At 39.4% G+C, this 25,134-nt stretch overlaps 1 protein-coding gene and 1 pseudogene across 4 annotated transcripts in view; one reads left to right on the top strand and one right to left on the bottom strand.

The window, feature by feature from the left end:
• The window catches only part of ADD3 (adducin 3), a 118,318-nt gene extending 93,832 nt beyond the window's left edge, over positions 1–24,486 (bottom strand). For 2 of the 4 annotated variants that reach the window (XM_045803075.2, XM_045803070.2), the window contains exon 1: positions 22,129–22,418. The gene's annotated coding sequence lies outside the window, so the exon portion shown is untranslated. Of the gene's footprint in view, positions 1–22,128; positions 22,419–22,760; positions 23,001–24,294 lie in introns of those variants that run through there. The other 2 variants (XM_045803071.2, XM_045803072.2) reach the window with 2 other exon arrangements.
• On the top strand, positions 6,248–6,501 carry LOC148109765 (ATP synthase F(0) complex subunit f, mitochondrial pseudogene; annotated as a pseudogene).
• Positions 24,487–25,134: the final 648 nt, after the last annotated feature.

Genomic DNA, 25,134 nt, shown 5'->3' on the forward strand with positions numbered 1-25,134 from the left:
AGTCTGTGTCATATGGTTTGCTTTTTTGCAATTCAAAAAGTTCTTTCAAAGTATGTAATGTAAAGTGCAACCAGATGCTGTTGGCAAAGAACTGGATTTTCAAATGTGACCGATTTCCAAGAACATTACCACAGATGTGGCCTACACATTGGGTGAGTATAAAGCTTTGAAGAGCTCATATCTAATCTAATCATCTATTTAGAACTCTCCATGCTTTCCCACATTTCAGTGATGTTTCAAATTTTCAAACAGAGTAATCTTCTCAAAAGGCAGATCAAATCACAAATGTATGACTTAAAAACTGCTCCTCCTAAATAGACTCAGCACTCACCATACAGCTGGTATTATAAAAAGCCCCCAATTCTATCTGAAAATATGAACTGATGTTAATGCCTGAACAAGAACAATTGGTCACTTGCATTATAATATAAAGCTTAGTCACTGAGTGGCAGTTTTCTTCCACTTAGAAAAGTCTTCCTTAGTTTCAGATACTACAAAAATTTACAATCATCACTAAGCTATTTGTAGACGTCTTTCAAAGTAGACGCAAAAATCACTTAAATTAGAAAATTGCAATAACCCCTGCGCTAGCATTTGTATCATATCCAGGAAAAGATAAAAAGAAGCATCTTTAATAATTGAGATTTTTCTCTTAAATAGCTGAAATTTAGAAACATGTACAGATGCTATATTAACTGATCAATAGGATAAGTATGTGGAAATAAATGGCAAAATTCATTTCTTAGTATTTAAACATGCAGAGGATGAACTATTTCACACATCATTACTTTCTGAAACTTTCAGATAAGGGTCGTGAATTAAAATCTCAATTAACCACAAAGCTTAGAAACTAGTTTGTTTTGGACAAACACTGAACTGTAGTCAATTTAGTAAACTGGCGAAGTTCAATATATTACCAACATTCAATTTAGGCATGCCTCCTTCCTCTTCCTTTTCTCACAAACAGGGATTTGGGAGTGGTGGATGTAAGTAAACAACAATCATTTACTCAAAACAAATTTACTAAGCACCTTATATGTACCAGACTACACATGAAATATTTTACACGTCATCTTACTTAGTTCTCAAAAGCAACCTAAGAGATGTGTATTTTTGTCCCAATTCTACATATGAATAAAGAAGGTTCAGAGAAGTAACTTGCTCAAGGCCAGCAAGATTTTAAGTCAGATCTATCTTATTTGTACTACCCAGCACTAACTCTTCCCTTTCTATTCCAGCTTGCCTCACGTAAGCTCAGCCAACTGAACCTGCCCTCTAAAGTTCTCATACAATAATATTTGCATTTCTTCAGCAGTACTAGTTTTTGGTTATCACATTATAAAGGGGAAAAATGGCTAAAGCTGAGGACTAAGAATGATTCTTTTTTTTTTAATCTCAGAAGTGTTCTATTTTCCATTAAATTATAGAAGAGTATACATAGAGATGGCTATAGTCCCCCAAATAGACTTCTACTGGAAGAAACCTCAACATTAATGTAGGACAAAAGAAAGATATTCTAGTGCTGTGTTCTTATCCACTTTGGTAGCCACCAGTTACATGTAATTACTGAGTACCTGCAATGTGGCTAGTCTGAACTGAGATGTGCCACGGTGTAAAATACACACAAAATGTATAAAAAAGAGCAAAATATTTCACTACCTTTTTATATTGATTACACATTGAAAGACAATATTTTAAATACACTGAATAAAATAAAATTTTAATAAAGTATGAAGAAAATATATTTCAAAAATTTCATTTTATTCCTTTTTTAATAACATGGCTACTTGAAATTTTAAAATTATATATGTATTTGGGGGGGAGAGGACAGCAGTATTCTAAGGCCTTCTAAGAAGACTTCAAATCAGACTACGCAGATAGTTTGTACACAAGGCATCCACCTGTACAAACACCATCCCTGAACAGAAGGTCTGAACCCTTACAATTAAACCTCTTAAAAGAAAAGATAGTGAGCTATCAAAAGAAAAACACTGAGAAAACTCACGTAATTATTCTGATCAGAAATAGCAAATAAATGTTAATTCTTACAGTAAAAAGCCAAAGAAATGTAGCCTTCTCCCCCATACACACTCTCCAAAATCTTAAAAGCTGTCTTTCCAACTTTTGATTTCATATACTTTCATGAACATATGTATCTTTATTGCTCAAGAATTGGACAAGATATTACTAGGGCCTTTATTTCAAATATTGATTCTAAGTATACTAGACCACAGAAGATCTAGAAGTCAATGTATACTGACTTTAGGACCCACCTAGAAGTTTCTGCTTCCAATACATCCCTGAAATCCATTTGTATTCTTACTTGGTCTTCTTTCACTAGAGGACCCAAGGAATTTCAGGTAATCGAAGTTCTATCAATCAATGTTTTATTTTCTATTGACCAAAATCTCAGGAAAAAGTACCAATAGAAACTTAAAAAAAGGGGCGCCTGGGTGGCTCAGTCGTTAAGCGTCTGCCTTCGGCTCAGGGCGTGATCCCAAGGTCCTGGGATCGAGCCCCACATCAGGCTTCTCCTCTGGGAGCCTGTTTCTCCCTCTCCCACTCCCCCTGCTTGTGTTCCCTCTCTCGCTGGCTGTCTCTCTGTCAAATAAATAAATAAAATCTTTAAAAAAAAAAAAAACTTAAAAAAAATCAATCATTAACTTAAATATTATATGGTTTTTATAAAAACTGATTTACAAGGTTTTAAATACAAATAATTGCCACCATTTACTATCTGAGACAACACGGATGGACCCAGAGGGTATTACGTTAACTGAAATAAGTCACACTGAGAAAGACAAAACTATTAGGTTTCCACTAGTAAGTGGAATCTAAAAACAAACAAAATCCCACAAATTTTGTCACCATGAAACACAGCTAGTACCCAAACAGTTTAAAATCAACTTACTAAAACGCTGAATTCAAAGTTCTCCAATAAGTACCTTGACTTTGTACCTATTCCTATTAAAATTGATTTAAAAATAGATCGAAAGAAATCTTATACACTCACAGTAAAATCAGAAGCAATTATATTTTATTTAGACCCCAGCCATAATAATGAATCCTTTTAGTTCCTCAGAAGGATCTACTATTAAAGGCCTTATTTTGGGGGGAAAAAAAAAAAAAGGCTATCTTGCAAATTACCTTCTAAAACTGTTGTGAAATCAAATGTTATAGCAAAACATGGAAAAAAATCAAAACAAATCTGATAAATTCCATTCAAAGTCCTTGGTATGATGCAACATTGATAAAATGCATTCTTAAACACTAAAAATCTTGATAAATGAGTTTATCACAAAATTAGATTGAAACACTAACACTTCCAATATGACAGATTTCTTCCTTCACTGTGTTGTATATTGGTTTGCTAGGACTTCAAATACATTTGTTTAGGACTTAAGTGAAGTTGTTTTGATCGAAGGGTGAATCTGTTTATATTAAGGAATCTGCACTGGGATGTTGTCATCGACATCTGCTGTTGATAAGCACTTCCTAGCTCAACTGTTGACGGGGTGCTGCTGGGGACTCATGCGTAAGATCATATGCAAGAACAGCTATGACGTAATGGACACTTAAACTTTAAATACCAAGAATTTTTTTTTTAAAGATTTTATTTATTTATTCAACAGAGATAGAGACAACCAGGGAGAGAGGGAACACAAGCAGGGGGAGTGGGAGAGGAAGAAGCAGGCTCATAGCAGAGGAGCCTGATGTGGGGCTCGATCCCGGAACGCCAGGATTACGCCCTGAGCCGAAGGCAGACGCTTAACCGCTGTGCCACCCAGGCGCCCCTAAATACCAAGAATTTGTGAGGACTTACCAAGAACGTTTTGTGTGGGCAAGGCTACTCTTGCTGATCTAAATAGCTCTCTGAAGATCTCGAGACACTTGCTTCTGCTGTGGCCAGGCTACTATTTGGTCAACAGTGGTGTTAAACCCATGCAGCAGTCTCAGGAAGAGAAGGGATACCTGTCCCTGCCTTGGCAAGGTTACTCCTTATAGCTAGTGGAGTAAATCGTGTAATGGTCCATGGAGTAATAACCTTCAGAGCAACCCACTTTGCTGCCAATACTGGTGCCATCATCCACTAGCCACATGCCCCAGAAGTGAGGAACTAAGCCAGCAGCTGATACCCAAGTTTTTGTTGGAAGGACTGACTGTACCAAGAACCAACTCATAGAAAGGTACACCTCAGGTGCGCCTGGGTGGCTCAGTTGTTAAGCATCTGCCTTCGGCTCGGGTCATGATCCCAGGGTCCTGGGATAGAGCCCCGCATCGGGCTCCCTGCTCAGTGGGAAGCCTGCTTCTCCCTCTCCCACTCCCCCTGCTGGTGTTCCTTCTCTTGCTGTGTCTCTCTCTGTCCAATAAATAAATAAAATCTTAAAAAAAAAAAAAAAAAAACAAGAAAGGTACACCTCAACTAAATTTGGACTCTGTATCTTTTGTCTCCCCTTTGCCTGGAATAGTGTAATTGATCTATCATTGGTTTTGGAGTAGGTTATTTCTTTATTGGCTAATTAAGAGACATTATCCTGTATGCTACTGGCTTGTGAAATATTATAAATTATAATTCCTGCAGTGAACCTATGTTAAGATATTGGCAGATCATCTTAGTCTCTGAGCATAATTTGCCTCAAACAAAACACTGTGCCTTATGTAATGGTCCACTTAGTAGAAAATAATGGAAAATTGGGGCCAGAAATCCTATAATCTATTTTACTCAAACAAATGATCTAAAACTTTCCCTTTTCTTTGGAGTATGGAACTGTTTCTCATTTAAATATGTTCTTTTCCAAAAGAAAAAAAAAAGTCAAGGCAGCTAAATACATTGTTTGAATTTTCAATATAATGTTCCTAAACATGTCAGAAACATTTACCATGTATATGACTGGCTTCAGTGGTAAGCATACTAAAACTGGAACAATATACAGAAGATCAGCATAGCTTTTTGTGAAAATAACAAGAAAGTGCATGACACATTCTGGAATTTTTTTTAAACTTCAAAAAATTTTTCCTAATTCAATGAAAGATTTAAAAAACAAACAGGTACCAACTATTTCTTGAATGCAGCTTCAAATCACAAAGATAGTGAGATCTCTCATCCTGTCTAAACTCTGCTCTAGGGAAGATCCAGTGAAATTCTGGTGAACTCCCTTATCCCAGAATTGCATGAATGGGTTAAGATTGCTGGTGAAGTCATAAAGCAGAAAAGGCACTGGACTGAGAGTCACAAACACAGTTTTGAGTCCAGATCAGCCACAAGTAACATTATCTTGAACGTGCCACTTCGTTCAACCAGACCAGGTCCTTCATCCATAAAATAAGGTAGGGGTTTTCAAAATTCTATGCATCTAGATTTCATCCCCCACTTTACTCCAAATGCCTCTCCAAACTTTAAAATTCACAGAGAATTCCCACTTCCAATCACTAATGGAAAGTCTAAATGATTTGCACAAAGGCAGAATTTCAGCATCCAAAGAGACTTGCAAACCTGGGGAGCTCCTACTTCTATTTGTGGGGAAACTTCCTTTTTATTGGGTCATGAAGGCAGAGGTCAGCTAGCACCACTCTGCAGATCTCCACCTCTCCCATAATTATCAAACTCCGTCTCCAACCCACCAACACAGAATTTGCACAGCTGAGGGGTATAATGAGGCTACAGCTCTTCACTTTAAAATATGAATCAGGGGTGCCTGGTGGCTCAGCTGATTAAGCTTCCCGCTCAGGTCTGATCTTAGGGTCTCGGGATCCTGGGATTGAGCCCCATCTCCTTGGGATTCTTTCTCTCCCTCTGCGCACTGCCCCCACACTCTCTCACACGCACTCTCTCTCAAATAAATAAATCTTTAATAAATGAATTAAAGGCTATAGGTTCTGTAACCCTTGTCTCAGCTCCAGGGGCTTGAATGCCAATCATAACCTCTGCTGCATGATACATATCTGTATAGAGTTTCAAATTACAATCTTGATTAGGTATAAAAATAATAGATTTTATATCACCTGAAACCTTGATCTTAAAACAATTTTTTTGATCTAAGAATACAGGAGGGGGGTGGGGAATTATTGTTTAACGGCTACAGAGTTTCAATGCTGCAAGATGAAGAGTTCTAGAGATGGAAGGTGGTGGTGGTTATACAATATTACCACCAAACTACACCTTTAAAAATGACTAAGATGGTAAATTTTATGTTGTATTTACCACAATAAAAAATATTGGAAGACAGCAGATACCCAGGACTCCAAGATGGTATCAGTTGTACCAATGAAGAGGAAACTCATGGATGTTAAAATAGGGAAGCTGGGAAGCTGGATACTGATGCAGGAGTTTGTCCCTAAAGGCACTTGCTTGGAGAGTTTCAGAGAGGTTACTACCAATATTACAAGTATGTCAATGCGAAGAAAGGGAGCACTGCTGAGCTTTCTATGGTGGCAGCTTATGTGCTGTTCTATCTTTCTTACGAGGAATTCAAACAACAGTGGCTAAGTGAATACCACTGAAGAGTGTGTGGCGGGTGGCCTGGCACCCCTTCTTGAGGAACTGGATCATTGCTGAAGCCTTTTCATATCCTAATTGAGAATTAACACCCAATAAAAGATGATTGGTACAAAATAAATATATTGGAAATTTTAAAAAGAATCCCCCCCAGATATAAGACTATTATTTATAGTATTTGCATAGGAATGACATTCTATTAAATACCATTCAAAACAAGAAAAGAAACCAAGTCTAGCAACCGTAAGTTTAGAGTCAGGCAATCCCAAAGCTTAGGAGAAAATCTTATGACTTAGTGGGTGGCCAAAGGCAAGAGTCAACAAAATAATGCCAAGTACCAAAAATAAAAAGTTTTAGAAGAGGTACAGTTACAGCTGGCCTAATGGGGCAGATGCACAATGATGGTAAATTCCAGATGCACATTCCGGACCCCTTCTTTGCCATCCCTCTTAGAGGATGCTTTTCAATGGGAACACTTCTCAAACAGAATTTGCGTTGTTGGCATGTATGCTTTCATAGAGTTATCTGTCATTGCCTAGGATGAGACAGGAGTGATAGATGATTACAATTTCCACCTCCCACTCTTCATACCTCTGCTGTAAGTGGACAGGAAGCTAGAAAAGGACACTCTTGAGGGAAAAAATAAAATAGAGAATGGATTCGGAAACAACACCTAGGAGAACAGGGCTAGCTACTTCTCCAGGCTGCTGTGAGCAGAAGGCTCTATTTCTTATGCAGCAATTCATCTACCAGGTGTAGGCAGGCAAAGTCTTGACTCAGGAATTTAAAAATAAACAATGAAAAATGTCTCTGGAAGAATATACAGGAGACCCGAGTGGTTTGGGGGTGGAGTGACAACTTTCTTCTCACTGTATACTCTTTGTGCCTTTTGGATTTTGTTCTATATCCTTAAGTTTCTTATTCAAAAATTAATTTCAAATATCTAAAAATGAAAATAATTTTATAAAAACAGGCCTCACAATAAGTTTACCTTAGAAATCAAGTTAATAAATTCTTGCTTTTAAATAAATCAGTGAGGGCTTTTTACTCTTCTGTCAAAACTTTTCATAGTATTTTATGTCAATGAATTATTTTTAAGAATTGCTTTTGAATAAGCTATTTTAATGCTTAAAAATCTTAAGCATGAAAGTTTTATCTTGTAATATTTGAGAAGTTAGTTCTGTCAAATCTTGTATTTTCTTCCATTTATAAAATAACTATGCCCTACTATAATATCGTCTCTGTTACATATCTTATTAAAGGGAGCTACAACCCCGCAAACAAAAATAGTCAATCATGCCTTTTAATAAATAGGAAACATTAGAGGAGACAAATCTTATGTTACTTGTTTCACTATGCAAATATGCAAAAACTTACTGGATTGGATTCTCTACTAACTTTACCCCAAAAATATACATATTTTGAATGTGCTTCTTGACATTTCTAATTGTTTCTTATAAGTACTTAGTATAGGTTTACTTTGAAGTTCCAAGATAAACCACTAAACATAAGGGGAAACCTCAAGATGGCACAATGTCCTGTAATGACAGCATGCAATACTTGACACTGAAATGTCCTATATCTTCAAATCTTTATTACTCCACTACACCAAAGTTTAAGATATAAAACACAGCACAGGGAGGGAGTTTCATTTGGAAACAAAGAATATTACACCAAAATGAGGACTATTCAACCATTTCCAAAGACACAAATGAAAACAAATCCAAAGACTGAACAATTGGGTAATAACTGACAAGCTGTAAAAATTAAGGAAAATTAAGAAATAGTCACATTTCTAAAGTCTCTTATGTACGGTAAGGAAAAGATACCTCCAACAATCTGCCTCCTTTCTAGTTGTATAGGTGCATCTCCCCTCTGTCATAAATCAGAGAATTGGAAATGGAGTAAAATGCATTTAAATTCTATCAATGGTGATGGAATGTTCCTTCAACCTTTGCATTATTCAGCAAGTTGCACATATTTTTGCCTCCAAAATGACCCATTCCTCCCCTTCTAATCTCAAAGCCACTGCCTTACTTCATTTGCTTATCTCTAAATGCCTAACTTGTCTCTTTGCCAGCATTTTCTCCATGACAACATTCTTCACACCACCAATCTCAGACACATCTGATTATGCCGCTCAACAGCTAAAATAAGTGCCCCAGAATAATATCTAAATTTCTTAAAATAGTACCCAAGGCCTTCATGACCTAGTGCTCTCAACCTTACTCTCCTGTTTCCTCTCTCACCACATTTATCCTGTAGACCTACATGCCTTTCTATCATCTTGGTCTGTAATTCACTCTCCTCCAACATTGGAGATCCTCTAAAATTCAATTCAAATGTCAACCTCCTTCATGAAATGTTTCTCTCAGTGGAATAAACGTTTCCCTTCTCTTTGCCCCCTGCACTTCCTTTAAATTGCTGCCTTAGCATAGTTCTCAAGCTAGTGCTGGAATCAGCTACATAAGTGCCTATCTCCCTGCCCTATCCTTCTTGTCTGGTTCATGTGTTCCCTTAAAATGCTGAAAACGTGTTAAACCATCCAAGTAATATGGACCTCTGTTCTCTAGAAGCTTTCATTCTAATAAGGAATATATAAATACATATACTTCTTCGTAATAAAATTAGGGGTAAATTTTATGGTATGTGATCTATATCTTAATAAAAAAAATAACACTAGTAAGTGGGGCGAAAGTTAAAAGATAATCCTTTCAACTACGTCCTCAGCAGGCAACTCTTTGATAGTAATAATGTTTTTAAGAAGGTAGATATCATCTTCGGTTGGCTATAAAAAAAATTATTGGGAAATGAGTTCTCCATATTTTAAAATTATAGGTACGGAGAAAAAAAGCCATCTTTATTGACTTAAGACCTAATAAACTTATTTAAAAACTAGTTCTGTTCCCTAAGACTCACAGAGATGATCATCTTAGAGCTTTCTTTTGCATTATCTAGGCCATCTCCATGAAATTGGGTATTTAAAAAGAAATTAAACTCACCTATGACTTGCCAAGGATAGGATCACAACTGCTTCCTGATTTCTACCTGAACAATCTTAAGTATCTTAACTCTGCCTCTCTAAGCAAACCAAGCCAAACCAAGTTTAGTGTGGTAAGCCTTGCTTTATCAACTTTCGACTGGGAAAGCAGTTCCATTTTAGAAATAAGGTCCACATAAGTTGTTTTAGTTATTCTTGTGCACGTGTACACACGTATACTTCTTTTCCTGGTATCTTTTTTAAAATTAAGAATTCACATACCTTAAAATCCATTCTTTCAACAGTACAATTCTGTGGTTTTTAGTGTATTCACAATGTTGTGTAACCATCAACCCTATTTAGTTCTAGAATTTTTTCATCATCCCACAGAGAAACCCAGTACCCATTAAGCAGTCACTCCCTATTTCCCCTACCCCTCAGGCCCTGGCAACCACTAATCTGCTTTCTGGATATGCCTATTCTGTGCATTTCACATAAATGGAACCAAACGATATGTGACCTTTCATGTTTGGTTTCTTTCATTTAACATAATGTTTTCAAGGTTCATCGATGTTGTAGAATATATCAGTATCTCATTCCTTTCTATGACTGAATTAATCCCACTGCATGGATATACCACATTTATCCATCAATCACTTGATAGACCTTTAGGCTGTTTCCACTTTTACGTTATTACGAATAATGCTGCTATGAACATTAGCGTACAAGTGTTTTGTGTGAACAGTATGTTTTCACTTCTCCCGAGTATATACCTAGGAGAATTACTGGGTCATTACTATTTTTAACCATTAAACAGTATTAACTTTTTGAGGAACAGCCAAACTGTTCTATTGTACATTCAAAAACACATATCAAAAGGCAGTAACAACAGTTTCACATTTTGATTAAAAGCAAATTGTGCTATGCCTAGAGAAAAAGAATTCCTTTGGGACCAAGTGTCTTTAGAAGTTAAAAGTAAATTCAAGGTTTTACACGAGAGATTAAAACCCTTCAAAGCACTAGGATGTATAGCAAGACATGAAGCCCTTACTACAGCAAAATTCATTCTAGTCAAAGGGATTAAATATGCAAATATTTAAAAGTGAAAGAGAAAAAAGTAACAACTATCAAGTTTATATAGTGGGCAGTAACTGTATTTCCATTCACAGCAACCTCCTACTCAGTATCTCCAAGAGGATGTCTAATAGACATTTCAAACTTAATAGGTTTCGAACTGAACTCCTATTCCCTCTGCTCCCCAAAAGTGTTCCTCCTGCAAACTTTTGCCTAGACACCAAACCTTCGTCTCAAGTTTGACTCACTTACACCACACATCCCAGCTGGCAAATCCTGTTGTCTATATCATCCAAATATATCCAGAATCTAATCACATCTCACCACCTCTACCAGATACATCATCTCTCACCAAGATTACTGCACCACTATAGCCTAGTGTCAAAACACAGCCAAAATAATCCTTTGAAAGGCTATGTCAGATCATGTCTGACCTCTTCAAAGTCATCCAATGGCCTCCCAACACCCATCCCTCATTCTGTTTCATTCATGCCAGATACTCTTGAGCCTCAGGGCTTTTTCCCTCTGCCTGCCTGCCTCGATCTTCCCCTTGTATCACATACATTCTTACCTTCTTCAAATCTTTACTGACATGCCACCTTCTCATTGAGGGCTTCACCTAGCCACTGTATTTAAACTTGCCATTCACCCAAATACTGCATTTTCATTTCCAGCTCTGTATCTCTCCAGAGCATTTACACCAATACAAAACACACTTTGTTTCTATTTACCTCTAAGAATATAAACGCCGTTGGGACAGGACAGTTCTTCTGCTTCGCTTACTGAATTCCCATAACTTTGAACATGGGCTGGCACATAATAAGCGTTCAATAAATATTTGCTAAATGAATGAACAAATGAAACAAAGTTGCTCAGAAAAGAAGAGCTAAACAGAAGTCAGAAATATTTATAAGGAACTAATATACTAAATATAGTAAAGATGGAACGGGAATGGAAAACCACTGTTTTTCGAAAAATATGCCATTATGTTTCCACAGTTTGCTTTAGGAAAAATTGCGATCCTTATTTATTTCATTGTTCTTAAAAAGGATCTATCCATTGTCCATTGCCAAGGGCCCTGAGTTTCTGAAGAACTAAAATAAACTTGGGGTCCTGGAGTGATGTCCTTTTCTCAATTGCCACATATACGTAGAGCCAAGGACTTTCATGGTCTTGGCTTTCTATTAGACCCACTCTCAAGATCCTAACACAGTATAATCATAGGTTTCTTGGCCACCTTCCAAGTAAAACCACTAACTGGGGAGTTTACCTTCCTTGGAAGTTAAAATCACAGAATCTTTAAACTGAAATGGATCTTAAGATAATCTATCCCAACCCCTATATAATTTATATATTAGAAAACTAAAGTAAGAAAGAAAGTGACTTGCTCAAAGTATCTTGAATAGTTACATTAAGTATTTTTCAAAAAGTAAGTGATAAGCATTACAAAATCTAAGAGAATTCAGGGGCGCCTGGGTGGCTCAGTCATTAAGCATCTGCCTTAGGCTCAGGTCATGATCCCAGGGTCCTGGGATCAAGCTGTATCGGGCTCCCTACTCAGCGAGAAGCCTGCTTCTCCCTCTCCCACTCCCCCTGCTTGTGTTCCCTCTCTCGCTGTCTCTCTCTCTCTCTGTCAAATAAATAAATAAAATCTTAAAAAAAAAAAATCTAAGAATTCAGACACTTGGAACAAATCCTCCAAAATCCAAAACCAGACATTAACAAAAATTATGTACAAATGATATTTCATAATATCAACAAGTCTATCTATCCATACACTAGATTTAAAAGATATAACAGAGCCATCAACAGAATTATACTCTGGTATTGGCCAAGTAAATGATGGACAAATTCAGATTTTTAAAAAAGGCACACCTCTTCCCAAAAGGAGGCTTTTCTTGTTGAGTGTTGGGAATGATGAGAATTTCTAAAGTCTTCTTCCAAGTACCAAACTTTCCTAAGCATTACTTCAAAGTAACAGTATTAGGATGTTTCTATGAACCAGTCATTTTCATGTCAGGTTCATAAGGAGTGTTATTAAAATCTACATGACCGGGATGCCTGGTTGGCTCAGCCGGTTGAGCAACCAACTCTTGGTTTCAGTTCCAGTCTTGATCTCACGGTGTGAGTATGGGCCCACGCTGGGCTCCACGCTAGGCATGGAGCCTACTTAAAGAAAAAAAAAAATCTACATGCCCTTCACCACCACCCTCTCCCTCCCATCCCTGCAATATTCTAATATACCTTCTAGGGAGATGTGTCCTTGGCACTATTACTAATAAGAGTATAGTGTAGCCTTCAAGGGCCTTACAGTGATAAGAGACTGTGAACCAGAATTATAAACTATCTCCCATCATGCTACAGATTAAAAAAAATTATTTTCATGGACAGTAATGTCTTGCCAAAAACTCTTTCCATAGCCTGCACCTAGTGATATCCTATCCTGCCTTTCAAGGCCCACCCTTGTCCTCTTTGCTTGAGATTTTTTCTGACCACTCCATCTGTGGGGCTCCTTTCTTGAGATGACCTATAGCCTTTGTTATCTGTACCTGCCATTCAGCATCACACACTGGCAAGTAACATCTTTTGTGTTGTCATCTTAGTTGTTGCTTTTTCTACGTTTGACTGGAATGTAGAGTCAGAATCCAAGGAGTTATGTAATTGATATTCCTATAGGGGTTTTCTGGAAGGCAAAACATAATCCTCTTACATATGAAAGGGAAGAGTCAGAGGTCCTTATAGAGTGATTGGGTTTAGAATACACACCACACCATCACTGAACTGCAATTTTAGAAGATTTTGGTTATACTAAAACAATGATTTCCAATCTGTTAAAGTAATAAAGATATCTTTTAAGGTCAAAATAGGTTTTAAAAGCCGAAATCTCTCTCAAATAGTAGGTATTAAATATCTCAATTGAGAGATATTTATACATGCATTCAAAACTATTAGTACATATATGAGAGGTATGGTACTCCTTTGGTCCTCAGAGCATACTTCGTGTGCACAAATTGAAGTTCCCCCAAGACCTCAGATTGGCACATGGTTTAATTTTATTGTGCATTGGATATGGGATATTACTGCCATATTAAAAAGTACTACTACCTAAAAATATTTAGAAGCAAAATATAGAAAGGCAACTAACCTATCTCTCTATCCCCCCCAACTGCAACCCCTTTGGAATCCCAGCATAAAATCCTTCTGTAACTCAACCCCTTCTCCCATGAAGTAGCATATTTTAAGCAACATGAAACAATTCGCTGTTTCAATTATAAACTTTTCTTGTGGTTTTAAATTAATAGCATAGCAAGAGGAACAAAGAAATGAATATTTTAGATAAAACCAAACAGCAAATAAATGAAGGTCTATCTCATATATACTTCCTGATTCTCCTGAAATTTCAATACTATTTACCCATTTCATCACCTTTTTAAAAAACAAACAAACAGGGGGTGCCTGGGTGGCTCAGTCAGTTAAGCAGTTAAGCGTCTGCCTTCAGCTCAAGTCATGATCCAGGGGTCCTGGGACTGAGCCCTGCATCCGGGCTCCCTGCTCAGTGGGAAGTCTGCTTCTCCCTCTCCCTTCCCCTGCTGGTGCTGGCTTGCTCACTCTCTTTCCCTCTCCCTCTCCCTCTCAAATAAATAAAATCTTTTTTAAAACAAACAAAAAACTACCAGTATTTTCCAGCAGAGGAATAAACACTATTCTAATCTTGGTTCAAGTCTTTTGTGCATTCACCAACAAGAATGAGGCTAAATGAGCAGTATAGCACCCCATTTTAAGGAGTTAGCCTTGGGCTCAAACCTTGGCTCTGCCACTTACCAACTGTACGATCTTGGGCAAGCTACTTAACTAAATTCCACATAATTTATGTAAAGTGCTTAATAGGGTCCTTGGCAGGTTTCAAGAGCTGAGAAAAATGATTACTGATTAATTATACCTGATATATGACAGAAAAGATTATCATAATTTCAAAGCTTCCTTTCAATTCATATTGTCAAAGTTCCTTCTTGTCTGGCTTCGACAGGCCTATTCCAGGTATCCTGAACCTCCACTGACCTACATCTGGTTCTGTGACCTCCGGTTCTACCATGACTACTACCATCAGCAGTCTCCAGAAGTTAGGAAAAACCTGACAAAATGAAACATGAGGTCACTTGAGTAAAGCAAAACAACAACAAAACCCACTTTGAAACAGTGAAATCACTGAAGCAGGAATCACTGCCTTAGAAAGGGAGACAAAGTAAAAGGACAAGAGAAAAAAATCAAAATATTCAAATACTCTTAAAACCCTTAACTCCAAACAAATGATTTGTTTATTTTAGGACCAAATTTTAAACAACGTCATGGTTGTCTGCAGAAGCCATCAATAACTGGAACCACTAATGAAACATGCCTCATTAAAATAATTTTCTTTACCACTTTTGATAATGATTTCACCATTGCTAGATTATTTAATATGAAGTCTCAACAACTTCTTGAAGTTTCTCCTTTCCCATGCAATCCAACAAGTGGTGAATTAGTTCTTCATCATGTGTTTAGGCTTCCTGCTGGAAAGTATAATTAAAATTCAGCAAGCAACAATTCTACTTGGTACTAAAACCCTGTCAAATTCTTCAGTGGAGTGGAGTCTGGTTTCTCCAGTAGCCAGCTGAGAGTTCTGTAAGAAAAACGTGGGGCTGCTCAACTTGATGCTGGCCATTCAGTAGATGGCACTCTTTCTTCCCTTTGAGCCCAAATTAAACAAGCTCCAAGAAGCATGTTCTGTGACAGTCCGGTGGGATACAAAACAGGGTTTCTCTCTTCAAAGCACTTTAACTGATAGTCACAATTCCTCCAGAAATACATTCATCAAAAGCTGATGGTCCAACCAGACACTTTTAAAGAGCCCAGCGAAATTCAGATTATAAAAACATCAAACACGCTATAAGATCACCTAACTTGAGAGATTACCAAGTAATCAGCTTTTCAGAGCCTTCCCTATGTCAAGCAGATACACTGTTCTTATTCAGGTATAAAATGTTCCTTTCCTATTACATTCTGCTCTAGAGGTGAAAGTCTTTCAGTGGCTTGTGACCAAACCATTGTCTATCTAGTATTTCATCAGAGTATTTAATGATAATAGTTTAGAGAACTATGATTTTTTTGTCATCAACACTCAGTAAGACAAAAGATGTATTTCTTTCATATTACTTTCAACTTTTGGTTAAAAATAGTTTTTGATACCCACTTAAAAAGAAACATCCTAACACAAAATTACTGTAGATTTAGTTTAGCAAAAAACTGCTTAAACAATATGGATTTCTGGTTCATTAATACGTATTTTAATTTTAATGCATAATGGCTCCCAAATACTACACGATCAGTAAGGTTTCTCACACTTCTGTTTCAGAGATCTTTTTCTGAAATCTAAAAAACAGTTGTGGACAGCGATGGAAATTCCTTTCAGTAAACTTCCCAGTTAAAAGCCAAACTTTTCAGCAATCAGATAGGAATCACCTTGAATATTCCACCTCTCTCTAGAAGAGATAAAACTCAGTCCTGGCAATAAAAGTTATAGGAGGATGGCAAGGTGGAAAGAACACAGTTTTAAAGCTTAAAAAAAAAAAAAAATTGGGAGTGGGGACAAGGAATGAGACAAACATATCAACTACACTGCCAATCTCTTTCCCCTTTCCACTATCTGCGCCGTCCTACGCACTTAAGCCCATTCACAACTCCACTTAAGCTGTGACCATCACCATTCCCCAACCTCTTCCTCAGACATTAAGAAAGGCTGCCCTTATAGAATCTTTTCATGTACTAATAAGACAAATGAGATTAGAAATGACACCCAGCTAACAGTTGCTGGCTCTAATTTCTGAAGGATTAAAAACAGAGAGTTCTTAAACAGTCTCTGGGAAGGACCTGACCCCAAAATACGCATCTTCAGACATACCAAGGAAGCCTAATTAACTTCTCCATGAGGATACAGAGTAAATCCAATTTTTTTTTTTTTGGTATGGCATTTAGTCATTCCAGCAGATCAAAAGATGACAGGATGAGAATACTATATGGAAAAAGGAAAAAGGAAATGCTGTCCTTGTACAGGATAACTGAGCCATTGTGGAAGAACGTCACAGAAACATCGCTGATGGACAAATTAAAGGCATACACCAAGTTCCAAGATACTGAAAAACTCAGCACTTCTCCAACCTGATTGCTTTCTACATTGTTGGAATTCCAGCTCCCCTAGCAGGCAACCAAAAACAGCCTCGGAGAGGAATTAAACAGTCTCCTGAACTCATACCTGTGGTCCTTTCCTCTTCCAAGGAGGTAAGGGGATGGTGGAGTAAAAAATTACAGGAATAAATTTAAAGGAGTGTGATAGGTAGCAAAAAGAATAAAGTGACAATTTCCCTATGTCACCTGGAGTTAGATTTCCATCTTGCTTAATCAATTGCTTGCCTTAATGTTTATTTGCCTTAATGCACCTTGGAGCATTAAAAGTTTTATTAATATATACGATGTACTTCTTGAGACACTGGTTTTAAAAACATTATGTCATTTGCCCTTAAGCTTCCAAAAAGTGTTTAACCCCTGGCTGGCTAGGTGACCAATTTTTATCCTATAGAAAGCATATATGTCTGCTGCAGAAAAAGTGAGTTTCATCACCACAGGTTCAAACTGTAGTCTTGTTTGAGAAGGTAACAATCTTAAATGGTAGTTAATGTACTGCCTATACACCAATATCCTTAGGCCCAGTTTTGGACAATTTGAAACAAAGAGATTTCAAAGTTCATCTTACACCAGGGAGGTCTTACCATTTCCAATTAAGCTTTACCGTCAACTTTTAAAAACAAGTAAATATAAGGTATGTGGCGGCAGTGCAGATCAGTCTGACATCACGTTAAAGTACAACTTAGATCTAAACTCATTATAAAGATGTAACTGTACATCAAAGCCTATACAATAACAATTCAGCTTTGGCATAGTTAGAAACCAGTCTATACTATCTTCCTAAGAAGGTAATTTATAAGAACAATAACCCTTTTAATATCAAAGATGGGTTTCATTCATTTCATACCTTTGGTGATTATGGTACTACTTTCTGGGTTATACTAGATAACACTGAAAGCCACATTCAATCTTTAAGGTTTCTAGGATACTCCTCATTAAATTGCTCCCTCAGTGTAGTAAGTAATATCCTAGAAAACTGAAAGAGATTATTAATGCAGCTTTTCAAAGATATCTAACAAAAATTAGTTGAAGGAAATAAGAGACTCTGATTCTCATTATTTGTACTATCATCTAAGGCTCCACCGTAAGTTAAACGGTACCATCTTAACATTCAAATACGTGTTCAACTGTGCAATTAACTTAATTTTGAACTGCATTTTGAAATCTGTCCAGATATAAAAGATCAACATTAAAATGCACATGAAATAAAGAGCCCACAAACTTTTATTGCAACACTTATTTTTAATAAACACAATTAATTTTCAGTTAAAATTGTTCAACGCATACTGTTGATACTCAAATTATTTATTGCATGAATGCCAAGCAAATAATTTTTAACTTGACATGAAAGGAAGAGTATCTCCCAAGTAGGATGGTTAAATACGTGTGTGTCCATAACTAGTTACTGATAGAAGGAAAAAATAATTAAATTCATCTAGTTATAATATATAAGGGATGCGTAAGAGTTAACACACGTTTTCTTTCAAGCTGCAGTCAAGAAAGACTTCTAACCTGTATGATAAAAAGGATTCTGTATATATACACCCATTACAGTAAAAATTTGAGATTGTCTTGGCTCTTGGCCAAGAGAGCTTAGTCAGTTGCAGAACCCATAACAATCTCATCTATAAAATACACTGGAATGGACCCCAAGTTCAAATGATAAACCACTAACACGAAAGACATAAAAGTATCAGGGCACTCATTTTGAACCTCAATGACCTAACACAGTGTATGACTCCTTAATTTTAAATAAGGTGTCCATATTTAAAAGAAAGAATAGCACTCTGATTAGACATTTAAAATTTTTTTCCATTCAAACTCTACAAATTTAGCATTTACAAAGCATTTGGAAACAGCTGAATATTAATTCTAGCCAAAAAATTTAGTATTTATGTGAAAAACAGATTAATAACCTGTGTCTTCAATACAGCTCAGGCTTTCTTAATTCAACATATGCTTGCTTTTAAACATTTTTTCCTAACATTATATTCCATTAACTGTCAACAAAAGGACAATTCAGTTCCCTACAGTAATTCTAAACATTACTTAAACCATCTCCTAATTTAGGTTATAATTTATTTGCCTGACCTATCAACTACACTGGTGAAGCAGCAACATACAATTTCATGAGGAATGTGAGTGACAAAGTAGAAGTCACAGTTATATCTTAAGGCTAATTTTAGGAGGCAACTCAGGTGGAATTTAGGACAAATTTAAGTTAAAATCCATCTTAGGTTGATATGATGTTCATAATCAGAAGATCAGCCCTACAGATTTAGTGCAGAACCAGAATCTCTCCAAGGGAAACTAGTGCCTGCTGGGCCTGATGGCGTCCCAACACATCTGGCAAGCTTTAAAAAAAAAAAAAAAAAAAAAAAAAAAAAGACTAATATCTTCAGTAATTAAAAAGATAACATACTCTGGCCCAAATATAGTATCCCAGCTAAACTTATGAATCAAAAGAGAATCCTCGTCCAAAGTCAAAAGGTGATTCCAGTTAATGCAGATGAATCACCACCATTCATATTTAAACAACCTGTTGGTGGTATTAATACAGGAGGGTGTGGCTAAACAAGACAAAGGCATACCTGCAGTCCCGGGAATACTCCCAAAGACTTTCACTGATTTGTAACTACTTCTTCAAGTATAATAGCGCGGCCCACTAGTTTACATGGGCTCACTCTAGAGTCAGACTCTGGATTCAGATCCAGCCTGTGGCACTTAGTGCCTTTACTCCCTCGGCAAAAACCTAGGTCTCTGTTTAGTCACTGAGTTGCCGTGAGGAATAAGTCAATTAAATCATAAAAACCCTGTCTGGCACAGAGGTAGAGGAAATAAATATTGGTTGTTACAAATATTTGCTTAGTCTTCACCTGGTATGTAGTGTGATATAACCACCCTCTGAAAAGGCTCAATTTATATACCAATGATGATAAACACAAAGCACTTACTGAGTGACAGACTATAATGTAAACACTTTACATAAAACAACTCAGTTAAGGTTCTGATATTATCATTCCCCAACACTCTACAAATTGAATTTGTTCAGATTTGGGTTTCTATGCTTTTATAGGATTTCTTCCCTCAAACAGAAATGCTTCTTATACCCTGATGACATGTATAAGTGCTGCTCAGTACTGCTAACCAACTGCTTTGCCACACAACAGATTAAACAGCTAACAACCTGTATAGGCTTAGGTGTAACAAAAACAGACATGATACACCTACTTCAGGAAGCCTCACAACTGCAGAAGTTGAGTCTCACCTTGAGTCTAGATTTTAGGATTGTGTGTAGGAGGTGAAGCTGATGCTACGTCCTCTTAGTCTCAAGACATTCTGGTTTTACAAAGACCAAATCCACACTTTAAACATCACCGAGGGGCGTGCACACTCTTCCCAGCATAGCATTATTGAAAAAAGGGGTTAGAAATAGAAAAGTGTACAATTTTTTCATTTTTAGAATATAAAACAAATTTTGAAAATACAACCCTTCGATCATGCAAATAAGTATTTCCCAGGTGTCTTATGATCACCTGTCACGTCAGATGTTTACCAACAAACCTCCTGTTATCATATATGTAAAAAGCTATAACATATTGAATGCCCCATAACCAATTATCTCTTATTTTACATTTAAATTGAGATACATTATATTTAACATTCAAAATTGATAGGCCACTTTTTTTTTCTTTAAAAACAACTATCACCAACACACCAGCACCTGAGGTCAATTTTAAGAGTGAACTCTATGGATGGGGTGCCTGGGTGGCTTAGTCCGTTAAGCGTCCGCCTTCGGTTTAGGTCATGATCCCAGGGTTCTGGGATCTAGCCCCACATCAGGCTCTCAGGCTCAATGGAGAGTCTGCTGCTCCTTCTCCTGCGCCCCCCCCCCCCGCCCGCGCTCATGCTCTCTCTCACTTGCTTTCTCTCAAATAAATAAAATCTTAAAAAAAAAAAAAAAGCGAACTCTTTGGGAAGAAAAAAAAGAGTGAACTCTTTAAAAAGATGATGAGTTAAATGTAGCAAAAGTGGCCATTTTTTTTCTGGCCCTCCCTCTGCCCAATTAATCTGCTCAATTTAAGCAAAGGAAAACGAGTTAGAGGGCAATTACAATGCATTCAAGATTTGAATACAAAAAAGCTTTACACATATGCTCCAAAAGTAATGCTATAAATGAGTCTGTACCATACCTTAATTACACAAATTTTTTAATAGTCAAGTATTTTAATTTAACTACGGGTTACCCTGTACTCTTATTCTCTTTAACACTCTCTTTGGAAGTCTTCTGAAGCCCAAATTAGGATATACTAAGCATGATGTACAGGCACTTCATTCCAAGAAAAGCAACCATTTCATACTGCTAAATCTGAAATACTGTATAATTTAACATACACATGCACACACGTTTATGTAGCTGGTTCCAACCCCCAGAATCTTATCAGCACCTTCACTACACTTGCATATAATCCCAACTCAAAATCTTCTGGTTGAGTTAAATTCCCTTTCTCTCCTTACCACTATAGTGGTCAATTGCAACAGCACACGTGCCAAAGAAATTAGTGGTTTTACTACGCTCCTATTTTAAGCGGGCACCTACTTGCAATTAAATCTCTGCAACAAAAAAGTTCACCTGAGGCCATTCTTGCCAATTTAATAGAGGCCTAGCTTATTCTACCTGTCTCTGTGGTCTTGCCTCAGCTAAAATAGCATACCTCCAAAGAGGCTGGATGTGCCCCAAACACCAGCAAAGTGGACCCGCTGCCAACTCTGCTTGTCACCCCAGGCAGGAAGCACAACCTTAACGTGTAAGCGTGTGCAGGGCTGTGTGTGCGTGCTGGGAGGATGGGGACGCGGATTACGGGAGAAAGGTGGTTGAACACTTTCAACTAGTCACGTAAGTTTTTTAAACGAGGAAAACAAAACAAACCAACATCCCTTCCCTTTCCTCCACCTTTTCCAAGCGCGGCAACCCCGGGGGCACACCTTCAGAGTTTAAGGTCCCCAGGTCTCCAACGCTTCAACTAGCCCTCGATTTTGAGAACTCCCTACCCTCTCGAGGGAAACCAGAGGACGCCCAAGAGTCGGGCCCACCCGGCGGCGCCCAGAGGCCCTCCCCCGCAGGTCCACTCCCCTCGGACTAGCCCAAGGCTCCCATTCCGGCCCCCTGGACAGAGAGAGGTTCACCTGAGGCCGCAGGAACAGCCAATAGGAAGTCCCCTCGGCCCCGCAAGTCTCCGCGCTCCCCACCCCCGCGCGACCCCCTGGAAGGGTCCCGTCGCCTAGCCCGCGCGGGCGCCAGTCATCCCCGCTGGGAGGAGGGGCTCAACGACGGCGCCTTCTCTCCCCTCAGGATTACCTCGCAGATCGCCTCGCGCAGCGGGCTTTGTGCTTCCCTTCCTCCTTCTCCGCGGCCGCCGGAGCTGCAGCGGCTGCTCGATCCGCCACGGCCGCCTCTTAAGCACCCCACGGCTCCACCGGGGAGGACAGAAGGGGAGGGGGCGTGAGGAGGGAGGGACCTGGGCGCCGAGCCCTCTGTAGCAGGAAGCGGCGACACCTGGGTCGCGATGCCTCTAGCTCTCGCTCACTGTTTTTAAAGAAAATAATTTAAACCCCCTTCCTTCCCCTCCCGCCCTGCGCCCTGGCGACCGTTACCAGCGGGCAGCTCGCGCTCTGGCGGGACTGGCCGAGCGCCCCCGGAGCGTCCTCTGGCCCCGCCCCCATCCCCGCCCCTAGGCCCCCAAGCGCCTCTGGCTCCGCCCCCTAGGGGCCCGCCCCTCGCAGACCCCGAACGCCCCTGGTCCCGCCCTTTGGGCCCCCCGAGCGTCCTGGCCCCGCCCTTCGGAATCACAGGACGTTCTGGGCCCCGCCTCTTCAAGGCCCCACCTCTCGCGGCCCCTTGCGCCCCTCGCGAGCCTTGGCTCCACAAGCTGCGGCCCCCTCTCCGCCCGCTAGCACCACATCTGTGTAGCCGCGGCCGCAAGGACCTACCGGCCGGCCGGGCCTTTGAGAGGGCCTGGCGCTAGGCGGCTGCCTGGCACCTCTTCAGCGTCCTCCTCCGGCTCTGCAGTTACGATCCGTGGCGTCCCCTGAGGGTCGGAGGGGGAAATAACCCCGACGGAAACCCGACTACCAGGAGGAGGGGGAGGACGCCTCGGAAATGTCGCCCGCCCTAACCTGAGCGAGCCCTCCCCGTCCCGAGGCTGAGCCGCAGCTTTCAGTCAACCTTTGCCGCCTACTCTGGCCGCTGGGTCTTCGGGGGGAGGCAGCGGCTAAGGTTCGATCTCCGCACGCCCCCCATAGGAGGGGCCTAGATTTTCCTCTCGGCATACTTGCCTATTGGGCGCTTCCTCCGCCCACTCACCTCCACAGAGGGGCAGGGCAGGGGTTCTCTCAATCCTGCTCCACTGAGACCGGTGGAGGGTCTTCACCCCTACTTTGGCCCCTGGCCTTGCGACCTTATGAGAGCTGGCTTCTTAGAGGGGAAAAGTCGAGGGCGGCAGCGCCAGCTTGGGGTAAACTTTGCAACATGCAATAGCAGGGATGTGGATCCATCCACAGGTGACACTGGGCCCCCACGCCCCCGTCGCCCAGACGTTTCTCACCCCAACCTGTTCTCGAAACAGACCTCCCAGTTATGCACACCTTTCTCTGCCACCCCACGATTTGCACATCCCTCCCGCACACGTGTCTTCCACGGGCACGAATCCACTCGAAAGCACACCCCTCCAAGCGCCATTCTGGTTATTCATGGTCCCTTGAGTCAACCCCACCCTACCAAACAGAACAAACTTCATTCCCCACCCTTATCTCCCTTCGTTCCCAAGGTACTGGCGACAGTCCACTTCATTTCCTTCCTCCTCTGCAGACTCTTCCCCCTCAAATACTTCATGCCATCCCCCTCATCTTCATCCCCTCCCTCTTCCCTAAAAATGTGCTAATTAAAATGTAGTTTCCTCTTCCCACATATGAAGTGTGGAAAATGAATCTTGTGTTGGCACAAACTGTGATTCATTTATCCTCATTTTCTCTCTCCCCTGGACTAAGGCTATAGAAATTTCAGTCTACCACCATCTCCCATCTGCTCAAAATCTAACCATGCCTCATGATTTTTAAATACCCCTAAAGGATCTAGGGGAAGGCTTCCTGGCTTTGGGGAGAAAATATTTAGAAAATGCTCAGCCTGTCATTTTATTTGGTGTTTAAAAATATCTGCAGTATTTGAGAGAGCTATTGGGAGTGGCTGGATTTTTTTTTTTTTTTGCATTTATAAAGCAAAAAATGAAAAGCTTTTGCATGCATCAAGGTTAGCCTTTTTGTGAATAGCAAAAAAAAAAGTATGTTAAGAGCACTTATCAGACAATAGTCTCCACTATATAGAGCATTTGCCCGTCACAAATCTAAACAACCCCCCCCCCGAAGACAAATTAACATAATCCATTTTAAGCATGTCTGATGAGCAATTTTTCCGTGATCATTCCCTTTCCCACAGTTTCTGGACAAAATGTATAAAAGATCGGCTTACCCGCGGGAGATGCAAGGCTTTCTTGTGTCCAGGGTAGTAGACGTGTGTGTCTTCTGTAGGTGTGGATTCTGCAGTGCTGCACAGGAACCCACTGCAGCCTCAGACCCGCGGCGGCGGCGGCGGCGGCGGCGGCAGCGGCGGCGGCAGCCACAGCAGCCGCAGCAGCTTCTCCCAATGCTGAGTAGTAAAGTGTGTGACTTAGGAGAGACTCCCCAGTTACCATTAGGCGCTGGCTTATAAAAAAAAAAAAAAAAAAAAGGAGGCGGAATCTTTCTTAAAGGAATGGGCTTTGTTTCTCCACTCTACTATTGCTTCATAAGAAGCAGAAGCAGGGACTTTTTGGGACTGAGTAAAGCAGTACAGCTGTGGGAGGTCAAGGTTAAAATTAACTGGATGATCTAGGGACTGATTTAGTGTGAATCAATGAAATGCTGGAAGCACACTAGTTTTAAAGAGCCCTGCTAACGTCAAAGATTGGGGTCCCTGGCAAAAATAAAGCGGTGTGCCTGGAAACTAGTTAGTATTTTGTGCTAATATTTAATGCACTAAACTGATAAGCAAATAAAAGGGGGTTATTAGCATTTAATACAAGAATTCGAAAAAAGTAATAAAATAAAACTCATTCATGTGACTGGGAGCAATGAAGTCAAGCCTTCTAACTATAAGCATACCTGGAATTTCAGTGAATGTTGGTATTAGAAAATATATTATTTTCAGTGTGTATTCATGTTATAAAAATCACAGTTTTATAGAAAAACTGAAAAAATATCTAAAATAATTCTACAATAATAGCAGAGCACTATTCTATTTCAGTGGCAATTCAAAAAATCAACAAGAAAC

The sequence above is a fragment of the Ursus americanus genome, chromosome 6, assembly GCF_024610735.1.
Source record: "Ursus americanus isolate L20-20 chromosome 6, mUrsAme1.1.p, whole genome shotgun sequence".
In the NCBI taxonomy this organism is placed as follows: Eukaryota; Metazoa; Chordata; class Mammalia; order Carnivora; family Ursidae; genus Ursus; species Ursus americanus.